Source organism: Scyliorhinus torazame, chromosome 6, assembly GCF_047496885.1.
Source record: "Scyliorhinus torazame isolate Kashiwa2021f chromosome 6, sScyTor2.1, whole genome shotgun sequence".
NCBI lineage: Eukaryota > Metazoa > Chordata > Chondrichthyes > Carcharhiniformes > Scyliorhinidae > Scyliorhinus > Scyliorhinus torazame.
The window spans coordinates 213,812,397-213,824,010 of NC_092712.1; the positions used below are offsets into that span (position 1 = coordinate 213,812,397).

General features: G+C 45.5%; 1 protein-coding gene across 1 annotated transcript in view; it reads right to left on the reverse strand.

Annotated features, from left to right (window-relative positions):
• chn2 (chimerin 2) overlaps positions 1-11,614 on the reverse strand; it is a 401,316-nt gene that overhangs the window by 96,668 nt on the left and 293,034 nt on the right.

Genomic DNA, 11,614 nt, shown 5'->3' on the forward strand with positions numbered 1-11,614 from the left:
AGAGGTAGCAAGGAAAGTTGATCAGGGTGGCAGATTTACTATAATCCACATGCGGTTTATCAAGATTTTTGACAAGGTCCCCATATGGCAGACTGATTAAAAAAGTAAATGCCCATGGGAAAATAGGGAAAGTGGCAAATTTAATCCCAAATTGATTCAGTGGTAGAAAGCAAACAGCTGATCAGGTGAACAGAAAAGTAGCAAATTTAATTCAATCTAGAAATATACAAGATAATGCATTTCAGGGAGGCAAGGAAATATATTAGTGAGATATGAAAAGTGTAGAGGAAAAGAGGAAAAAGGAATCTTGACATACATCTCCACAGATCTTAGAAGATAGCAGATAGAACAAAGAACAAAGAAAAGTACAGCACAGGAACAGGCCCTTCGGCCCTCCAAGCCTGCGCCAATCATGCTGCCCGTCTAACCTAAAACCTTATACACTTCAAACCTTCTACACTTCCGGGGTCCGTATCCCTCAATTCCCATCCTATTCATATATTTGTCAAGACGCTCCTTAAACGTCACTATCATCCCTGCTTCCACCACCTCCTCCGGCAGCGAGTTCCAGGCACCCACTATCCTCTGTGTAAAAAACTTACATCGTACATCTCCCCTAAACTTTGCCTCTTGCACCATAATCCTATCTCCCCTAGTAATTGACTCTTCCACCCTAGGAAAAAGTCTCTGACTATCCACTCTGTCCATGCTCGTCATAATTTTGTAGACTTCTATCAGGTCACCCCTCAACCTCCGTCATTCCAATGAGAACAAAGCAAATTTATCCAACCTCTCCTCATAGCTAATACCCTTCAAATCAGGCTTCCAATGGCAGGTTTCCAGTGGGATTCCTCTGGGTGGGGTTTCCAGTGGGATTCCTCTGGGTGTAATTTCCAGTTGGATTCCACTGGATGTTGTTTCCAGCAGGAGATTTCCAATGGGATTCGTCTGGGTAAGATTTCCAGTGGAAGGATTTCAGTGGGATTCTTCTCAGTGGGATTCTACTGACTGAGGTTTCCAGTGGAAGGTTTCCAGTGGGGTTCCTCTGGGTGGGGTTTCCAGTGGGATTCTTCTGGTTGGTTTTCCTGTGGGATTCATTCCTCTGGCTAGGATTTCAGTGTATTCCTCTGGCTGGGTGTCCAATGGGATTTATTCCTCTGACTGGGTTTCCAGTGGGTATAATTCCTCTGGCTAGGTTTCCAGTCAGTTCCTCTGGTTGGGTTTCCAGTAGGATTCATTCCACTTGCTAGGATTTCAGTGTATTCCTCTGTCTGGGTTCCAGTGGGAATGGTTCCTCTGGCTGGGTTCCAGTGGTTTCCGGTCCCGGCAGCCCCACGGTCTCCATGGCAGCGCCGCCGGGAGCGGGTGGCCGGGACTGAGCGGGAGGCTGAGGCTGTGAGGTCAGGAGCGGGCCCGGGGGGGAGGCGCTCAGCCTGGGCTGGCCCCTGCGCACAGGCAGCGGGATGATCCACAGATACAGCCGGAGGACGCAGGGCGGCGCGGCCCAGATGTGAGCCGGGGGGGGGGGGGGGGGGGGGGGAGTCAGGGGCGAAGATAGAAGACCCCTCCTCCATATTATCTCCCAACTCTTCCTCCCAATTTGCTTCCAGTGGTGCCTTCTCCTCTTCCAAAATAGCTCCGTAAACCGCCAACACTACCCCCTTCTCCAGTCCCCCTGTCGTCAGCACCTCCTCCAGCAATGTGGAGGCCGGCTTCACCGGGAAGCTCTTTATCTCCTTTTCTGGCAAAATCTCGAACCTGCATGTATCTAAACATTTCCCCCTGCTCCAGCCCGTACTTCGCTTTCAGCTCCTTCAATCCTGCAAACCGACCCCCAAGAAACAAATCTTTTAGTGTCTTAATCCCCTTCTCCTCCCATTTCCGAAAATTGCATAGCTTCTTAAAGAGCTTGAGGGTGGTCATCCCAATCATAGGCTTCAAATCTTTTACCAAGATGGCACCTTGTGCTAAATCTTGGACTGTCATTGGTGACTGAATATACTCCTGAAAATTACTCCCTTTCATTTTACAAATACATCGTATGATGTTAATGACCAAAATGCAGCATTGTATCAACTGTATGACATAATGCAACAAAATCACCTCAGTCATTTCTCTCTCCCAAATAAATGGCGTGATCGTACTGCCTTGCCCCGCCCGACTTGGGACGCGACGAGGCTGTTAAATCTCGCTAGAGGCTTGGCGCTGTTTAGCACTAGTCCACACAAAAACCATTGGAGGTCTTTGGGTGATCGGGCTCTGGGCAGGGTGGTACCCTGGCACTCCCGATGCCAGATGGGCACCTTGGCACTGCAGGCCTCAAGGGGCACTGACAGGGTGCCAGTGCCAAGATGCTCAGGTGGCAGGTTGCCCATGTCAGTGATCAGGCCTGCGGGTGTCGTGCACTTATGAGGTGGGGTGAGGGAGGCTTGAGGACCTCCTAACAGGTTGGGGTGTTCGGGGAGATTCGGAGGCCACCGTGAGGTTGAGAGATAGAGGCAGCATTTAAAAATGCTCGTCAGTGCAGAAACTGAAAGCTAGTGCGGCCTCAGCAGGACATTCTTCGCTGAGGCAAAAAAAAATTGAGTCCCATTTAAGAGCGGGGTCTAAACATGCCCAAAACGGGCCTCTGTTTTTTTCCTGTTAAATCACATCCAAAAACATCTTTTCAGGAAGATTAAAAGAAATATAATTTAGCATTGTGCTGTAATTAAATTGCAAGGGAAATCTTAACCTTTTTCAGGCAGTACTGATAGCTATTTACAAAAAATATTTCAAACCAAATTGGTTTATATTGTCCTCTGGGGAGGAGAATTTTAATGGTGGGAAAAATTTAAGTTGCAAGCCAGACCTAATAGGCATACACAACACTGCAAAAGAGAAAGAACGTTCTGATTCAATGGGGACAGGCCCTTCTTCAGCTTGCCCACAATATTTCAACGGGGACTGGGCTAGGTATGTTCAGCAACATCTACATCTGTTGACAGCTCCTGTTACAAGATTAAGGAACGTCTTCTCACTAACAAGAGTAAAATTTGGTTTGAGAGGCCTGAGGATGCAACTTTATAATGGCATGTGCATCACGGTTCAATGAATTAGCTCCTGAGGGAGATAGAGCCATTCTGTGACAAGAGCCATTCTGTGATACTGAATTTAAAAATCTCCAATGAAAGATTACAATGAATACATTGTCCTCTGATAACCCGGAGATTTTAGAAAGAAAACAAGAGTGAAAGAGTCCAAAGGAAGGATTCAACGAAATAGACAAATCTGCCTCAGAGGCAGTGCCTGCTACCCACCTCTTTGATTTTTACCTCCTCTTTGATTTTTACTGTCATAAAAGAAACAAAACCTCAACAGATATCAAAGTTAACCATCCCCTTAAAGCTTTATTTATTTTTCCAACACTCTATTGCAAGTTTATATTGACTTTATTGCAAGTTTATATTGATTTAACGAAGTACACTCAGGTGGTACAATGGTTTGGGACTTTGCCGAACTTTCCATTCTTATCTAGAGTGGCCTCTGCTACTCCACCCCAAGTAACATTGGTCCAGGAAGGGTGGGTATCTTTATCGCATCAGTACAGGTGTGAGTACTCATCCCTATTTTACAAATGACTGCTTATAAATCCAGATTTGGGTTGAAATTAGGGCACGGTGAAATCAGTGGGCAAAGGTTTCACTCTTTCACAACTCCAGCGGCACAACGATGTGGAATGTCTCTCCAACATTTTTGAAAAATTATTTTCAAAAATATAAAATCACAGGCATTTTAATGACTTTTCAGACAGAATGGAATGTTCTTCATGCAGAAATATCAAGGGCATAGCTTTAATAATTTACCAAGTATACCAGATCATTAGTTAACTCAAACCATGAGCGGGATTCTCCGGCCGCGGTTGCCCAGCGACCGGAGAATCCCGGCCAAGGTCAATGGATTTTTCCATTGTCGGCGCCGCGCCCGTGGTGTTCTTGCAGCGGGCGGGACGGAAGGATCCAGCCCCATGTAGAGCAACAACAGCTCCTATGTATTTCTAGGGCTCATATGCAGCAACATAATGACAGATATGTTCGTTGTAATTTAACAAGTTAGAATGCTTTTCGAGACTTTTTCTAGTCTCAAATGGGATCGCTGTAACATGCATGCACTTATTGTAAACCGAAACCAATGTAGGAAATTGCTTCACTCACCTGAAATAAACATTTGGAAATAGTTTTACAAGTAGGTTTAGGAAGTATTTTCATCAACTGCAATTATTTGTTGGAAACGTTAATACAATGGCTAACTTTGCCATTTATTTGATACCCTCTCTTCTAGTTCTCTGGGACATGAAATATGCTATTTAACAGTCTTTGCGAAAAAGGATAACAGAGAGTTTTATTTTCACATTAAATGAATTTCCTTTTCCATGAATGAGCAGTGCTTGGAAGAAGAACAGATTGTGAGGGGTGGGGGCGTGAGGACTAAAAGTTTAATACACAAACTAAAATGAATCTCATATCAAACATCTTTGCACTGCACAAATTTCACCAAATTGCACTGAACAAGTTCGCTGTTACTTTCCCCCTCTACAATACATTATATTGCATCTGTTAGGAGACATTTGACACCTCCAGCTGTTTCTTCTTAATAACAAGCACTTGAACTTTCTATCACTGAAATAAACAATTTCTATCACTGTTAATAAACAATCGCTCTGGAGAAGATTCCATCCTAAACTACCATGTTTAGTCAGCAGGTTTTCAGACATCACTTGTCTCAATTACTGTGGACTCGCAATTGGAATTTCTCTTCACTGTTCCGTCTTATATCATTCCCAAGGCCCAAATGATTAATACAAATTTTGCAGTCATTTGCAATGCTCATTTAAATCTGGTACCAACACATGGGTACTTCCAGGCATCCAGCAACACTGGTGTTATCAGACAGGTTAAGCAACCAATCACATTGAAGATTTCTCACCAACAGCAAACTCGGAAGTAAAATGAACTTCTTAATAGAAATTGTATTGAGACAGTCAGCTGCAGCAGCAACGGGGGGTGGTGGGGGGGGGGGGGTCAATTTTATTTTTGTTTATCTACACTGGGGGATCTGAGGGGGTGTATATATTTGCTATGTTTGCTATGTGTTAATTTGGGGTGTTCATTTATTATTTATGTATAGGGGGAGGGGGGGCACGGGGGTTGTTTTATTTTGTCTTGTATTTAATTCTATTGGGTTCCTTTTTCATTTTGCTGTCGATATTTTGTGAAAATTTGAATAAAAATTATTTTAAAACAAATTTTTTTATTGAGTGCAAAATAAAGATTATTTTCATATGCTTCAATCACACAACTAACCAAACAATCTCATTTTGTAAGCTCTGGTTCTTCTCTACCTCATAACGTTGAAGCTGAAATATCACAAACTTAAAAACTATATATTATGTAACAATATATTTAGCAAATTAGAAATTAACAGAATGGAAAAAATTGACAATACATCGCTAGAAAAATAATTTTCCAGGTCCAGAGAAGTTCTTCACAAGAAATGTTGAATTAGTGTGGGCCGGTGACACAGTGGTTAGCACTGCTGTCTCACAGCGCCAGGGATCAGGGTACAATTCCAACATTGGGTGACGGTCTGTGTGGAGTCTGCATGTTCTTCCCGTGTCTGCTTGGATTTGTTCCGGGTGCTCCGGTTTCCTCCCACAGTTCAAAGATGTGCAAGTTAGGTGGATTAGCCATGCTAAATTGCCCCTTAGTGTCCAAAGGTTAGATGGGGTAGGGATGGGAAGTGGGTAGGGTTCACTTTCAGAGGTTCATTGCAGACCCGATGGGCCGAATGGCCTTCTTCTGCACTGTAGGTACTCTCTGGGCGCGATTCTCCAGCCTCGATGTGTTCTCGCTCAAGCGAAATGAAGCCGGTCATTAGCAGAAGAGGTCGGAAAAGAGAACCGCGCCAGGCGCCAGACAATTGTGATGCAAACTGCCCGCTCCCGTAGGCAAATCGGGATCTCACCGTAGATTGGCGAGAAACCATTTATCACCACTTAAGCTCTATTCCCATACAGTTAACAAGAGCGACCCCATATCCAATGGCCTCCCGTGATTCAGCGGCCTACCAGCAAGTGGTCATGCTGGCGCCGATTAGTACTCCTTTTTAATAATGTGAACCTGGCGGAAGGGCTTCTGTGGGGAACCGAGGGGGTGAGTAGCCATCTATGCTCACCGGTAAAGTCCCCGGGGCGCTGGGCTTGCCACCCCATTGTTCGGTAGGGTATGGGGACTCTCGGCTGGGGTACCCTCAGCTGGGGGGAGGGGCGGGGTTGGTAGCGAGGGACCCTCTGCAGGCATGGGCCACCATGGGAGGGTGGGACAACCACGTGTACCACCATCATGCCAACCCCTGAATCGTGTGTACCCATTCCGGAGACAAACCTTGTCCCTCCCCATCTGCCCCACTGACCACCCATAATTCCCACTGACTGCTGAGGCCTCTGGCCTTGTGGCTTAAGACGATTGCTGATAGGAAATTGGCAATCATGGTTGAGGGAGCACTTCACACAACCCAAGTGGATTCCCGTGGGTGGGCAGGCCATGCAGCATGTGGGAATCATCACCTCGCATCCCAATTAGACTTTGATGCCTGGACACTGTGCCTGAAACTGCAGGAGGCAACATCACCCACGCAGCAGCTGAGATCCAAACACTCAGGGGATGGGACACAGCTCCAGGGACACATCCACGACCGGAGGGTGAGTGAGTGCAACGAGGAGGGACCAGCGCCCAATCCAGGTGACGTTATGAGCCGGTGTCTGGGGTCTGTTGAGAGGGAGGGGGGCTGCATGGGCAGGGCATTCCGGGTTTGGGGGAGGGGAGATCAATAGGAAGACCCCGGAGTGGGAGTCACCGCTGTTTGTTAGTCTAACGCCCTCTCCCAATTCCTTACAGATACTGAATGATATGGATGGTATTTTGGATCCTGCAGAACTGGCCTGATTGGTTCTGCTGGTAGCCCGGGTGGATAGTCGCCGGAGACAGCGGTGGCCCATGTGCTGGAACCCGTCCCAGACCGAGGACCCGGCCACCCATCAGGCCAGGGAGAGACCCAGAGGGGGGAGGCCCATGACGGCCAGGGTGTACAGGGATCGCTGGTCCTTTGAACAAGTGACAGATAGCACGGGCCGCAGGAGGCTCTGCGTCAACAAGGGGATGGTGCGGAAACTGTGCCATGTCTTGTGGATGAAGAGGACACCCACTCCCATTGCCATCAAGGTCATTGCAGTCCTGAATGCTTACGCCTCAAGATCATTCCAGAGCTCGAGCGGGGTGCTGTGTGGATCGTGCAGGCCATAGTCCACAGGTGCATCCAACAGGTCACACAAGCCCTGCTTGCTCGGGCGGAAAGCTACATCATCTTTGACATGAACCAAGCCAACAAGGTGCCCGGGCAGCAGGTTTCTCTGCCATTGCTGGGATGCCCCAGGTCCAGGGGCTGATAGAGAGCACACATGTCGGATTGTACGCACCGGGCCATCCGAGAGTGCCTACGTTAACAGGAAAGGATTCCACTCCCTGAACATCCAGCTCGCGTGCAACCACCACATGAAGATCATGCACGTGTGCACACACTTCCCACGTAGACAATGTGCAAACTCCACACAGACCAGTTACCCAAGACCAGAATCAAAACCGGGTCCCTGGCACTGTGATGCAGCAGTGCTAACCACTGTGTCACCCTCATAGCTCAGTTAATGTGTTCAACTAATTCATGAAACAAATTCCAGTACAAGTCGGATCTTATTTTAATTAGCTGAGAACAGAATTCCCTAAAACATATTTAAATCTATTATGATCCGAAGAATTAAAATGTAGCCTCTGTTGCCATACTAGTGATTCAGAAAGCAGTTAAAAGCATCACCATTGCTTGTAATGTCATTGAACTTTTAAGTCAGTTTACATCAGAATATCTGGCAAACTATCATTGTTTATTTAAGATAATCAGACTTTACATAAACCTGCTTTTTGGAGTACAAGGTCCATAACATATATTTTATCTGCAGTTTGCTTTTCACAAGTGTTATCAAGTCTCCCACCTGTTAAACAAGTTTGCTGATATTTTCTGTAGTTCCTGTTCTCAGAATCAGAAATAGATTTTTTTTCTGAATAACTGTATTTAAAGATTACACACATTTGATTTATTGGCATAATTAACAAGAAATTGCAATATTGCTTGATTCTATAATACAGGATAGCATCTTGGGGGGTTCTTTGTTCTTGTGGGTCGATATATACAAATAGATAGAAGATTGGCTAACAACCAAGAAACAGGGAGTTGGGATAAATGGACCATTTTCAGGTCAGCAAAGTAACTAGTGAGTGCCACAGTGATCGGGGCTGGGGCCTCAGCTATTTGCAATCTGTACTGATGACTTGCATGAAGGGATCAACAGTATTACAGCCATATTTGGTGATGATACAAAGATAGGTAGGAAAATAAATTGTGAGCAGGATATAAAAGGGTCAGATTTTCACAGAGTCATGGAGACTCACTGTATCTTAAAAATGGTGGACAGGACCAACAAGTTTGTTGATATTTTCTGTAGTTCCTGTTCTCAGAATCAGAAATAGATTTTTTTTCTGAATAACTGTATTTAAAGATTACACACATTTGATTTATTGGCATAATTAACAAGAAATTGCAATATTGCTTGATTCTATAATACAGGATAGCATCTTGGGGGGTTCTTTGTTCTTGTGGGTCGATATATACAAATAGATAGAAGATTGGCTAACAACCAAGAAACAGGGAGTTGGGATAAATGGACCATTTTCAGGTCAGCAAAGTAACTAGTGAGTGCCACAGTGATCGGGGCTGGGGCCTCAGCTATTTGCAATCTGTACTGATGACTTGCATGAAGGGATCAACAGTATTACAGCCATATTTGGTGATGATACAAAGATAGGTAGGAAAATAAATTGTGAGCAGGATATAAAAGGGTCAGATTTTCACAGAGTCATGGAGACTCACTGTATCTTAAAAATGGTGGACAGGACCTATATCTGGAAGTTTTGCCTTCCCCATAACCTTCCTGACAGATCCCATCTTGGCCATCAGCAGAGGGGGCATGGTTCACACAGCAGCTGGGCCATTTGAACTCAATGCTGATTTTTATCCAGGAAGCATGAATTTGCATGAAACACAGATAAGATATGTAGAACTGGCAAATTGTCGTCTTATTTAAATCCCCAACCGTCTAAATATAAAAAATGCTTGCCTGTGTCAGTAAGAGTTTTGAAACATTCAAGCTGTGAAGCTATTTAAATCCTGAGCCCTTTAAATTTTGAAAACAAAACAAAAGACAAATGGACTGGGTTGTGTGCATGACTCTCTGAAGTTTCTTGCGGTCTTGGGCCGAGTAGTTGCCATACCACGCTGTGATGTAGCCAGATAGGATGCTTTCTATGGTGCATCTGTAAAAGTTGGTAAGAGTCAATGTGGACATGCCAAATTTCCTTAGTTTCCTGAGGAAGTATAGGTGTGTTGTGCTTTCTGTGTGGACCAGGACAGATCTTTGGGGATGTGTACCCCTAGGAATTTGAAACTGCTAACCATCTCCACCTCGGCCCCGTTGATGCTGACAGGGGTGTGTACAGTACTTTGCTTTCTGAAGTCAATAACCAGCTCATTAGTTTTGCTGGCATTAAGGGATAGATTGTTGTCGCTGTACCACTCCACTAGGTTCTCTATCTCCCTCCTGTATTCTGACTCGCCGTTATTCGAGATCCGGCCCACTATGGTCGTATCGTCAGCAAACTTGTAGATGGAGTTGGAACCAAATTTTGCCACGCAGTCGTGTGTGTACAGGGAGTATAGTAGGGGGCTAAGTACGCAGCCTTGCGGGGCCCCGGTGTTGGGGACTATTGTTATTCTTACTGATTGTGGTCTGTGGGTTAGAAAGTCGAGGGGATGGAGTATAAAATTAGAAATCGGTTTTGGTGAGACAGTACCTAGAGTTTGGGTTGTTTTAGTCTCCTTACTTAAGGAGGGATATACTTGTATTGGAAGTCATTAAGACAAGGTTCACTTGGCTGATTTCTAGGATGAAAGGATTACCTTATGCGGAAAGGTTGAGCAGGGTGGGTCTATACTCAATGGAGTTAGAAGAATTAGAGGTGATCTTATTGAAACAGAAGTGTGGTAGTCGGTATTAGAGGTATTACGGTACCCTGTAATGCTGTAAGACCATTGGTGTAGGAGGTACTGTTTTCATTGGTTAAGCCTGCCTGCTGGTTCCACCCAGTAAGGCGGAGTATAAGAGCCCATGTCTCCCCAGCAGCTGCCTTCTGTACCTGCGCTGCTAGGGGAAACATCTAGTGTAATAAAGCCTTCAGATGTCTCCAATCTCGCTTCTGGAGTTATTGATCGAGCATCAATAAGATCCTGAGGGAGCCTGACAGGATTGATGCTGAAAAGACATTTCCCCTCATGGAGAAATCTAGAGCAAGGGGCACAGTTTAAGAATTAGGCGTCTCCCATTTGAGATGGAGGAGAAATTTATCAGATCTCTGGAATTCTCTTCCACAGACAGCAGTGGAAGATGGTCGTTGAGTCATTGAGTATATTCAAGGCTGAGTCAGACAGATTTTTGATCTACAAAGGAGTCAGATCAGACTTGGTCATATTGAATTGCAGAGAAGGCTTGATGGGCCAAATGGTCTAACAAAGAACAAAGAAAAGCGCAGGAACAGGCCCTTCGGCCCTCCAAGCCTATGCCGACCATGCTGCCCGTCTGAACTAAAATCTTCTACACTTCCTGGGTCCATCCTTCTATTCCCATCCTATTCATGTATTTGTCAAGATGCCCCTTAAATGTCATTATCGTCCCTGCTTCCACCACCTCCTCCGGCAGCGGGTTCCAGGCACCCACTACCCTCTGTGTAAAAAACTTACCTCGTACATCTCCTCTAAACCTTGCCCCTCTCACCTTAAACCTATGCCCCCTAGTAATTGACCCCGCTACCCTGGGAAAAAGCCTCTGACTATCCACTCTGTCTATGCCCCTCATAATTTTGTAGACCTCGATCAGGTCGCCCCTCAGCCTCCGTTGTTCCAGTGAGAACAAACCGAGTTTATTCAACCGCTCCTCATAGCTAATGCCCTCCATACCAGGCAACATCCTGGTAAATCTCTTCTGCACCCTCTCTAAAGCCCCCACATCCTTGAAGTCCATATAGACAACACCCACTGCCCTACCTGCATCAATCATCTTTGTGACCTCTTCGAAAAACTCTATCAAGTTAGTGAGACACGACCTCCCCTTCACAAAACCATGCTGCCTCTCACTAATACGTCCATTTGCTTCCAAATGGGAGTAGATCCTGTCTCGAAGAATTCTCTCCAGTAATTTTCCTACCACTGACATAAGGCTCACCGGCCTGTAGTTCCCTGGGTTATCCTTGCTACCCTTCTTAAACAAAGGAACAACATTGGCTATTCTCCAGTCCTCCGGGACATCACCCGAAGACAGTGAGGATCCAAAGATTTCTGTCAAGGCCTCAGCAATTTACTCTCTAGCCTCATTCAGTAACTAACAGTTCTACTCCTGTTCCCATTTCTTACGATCAGG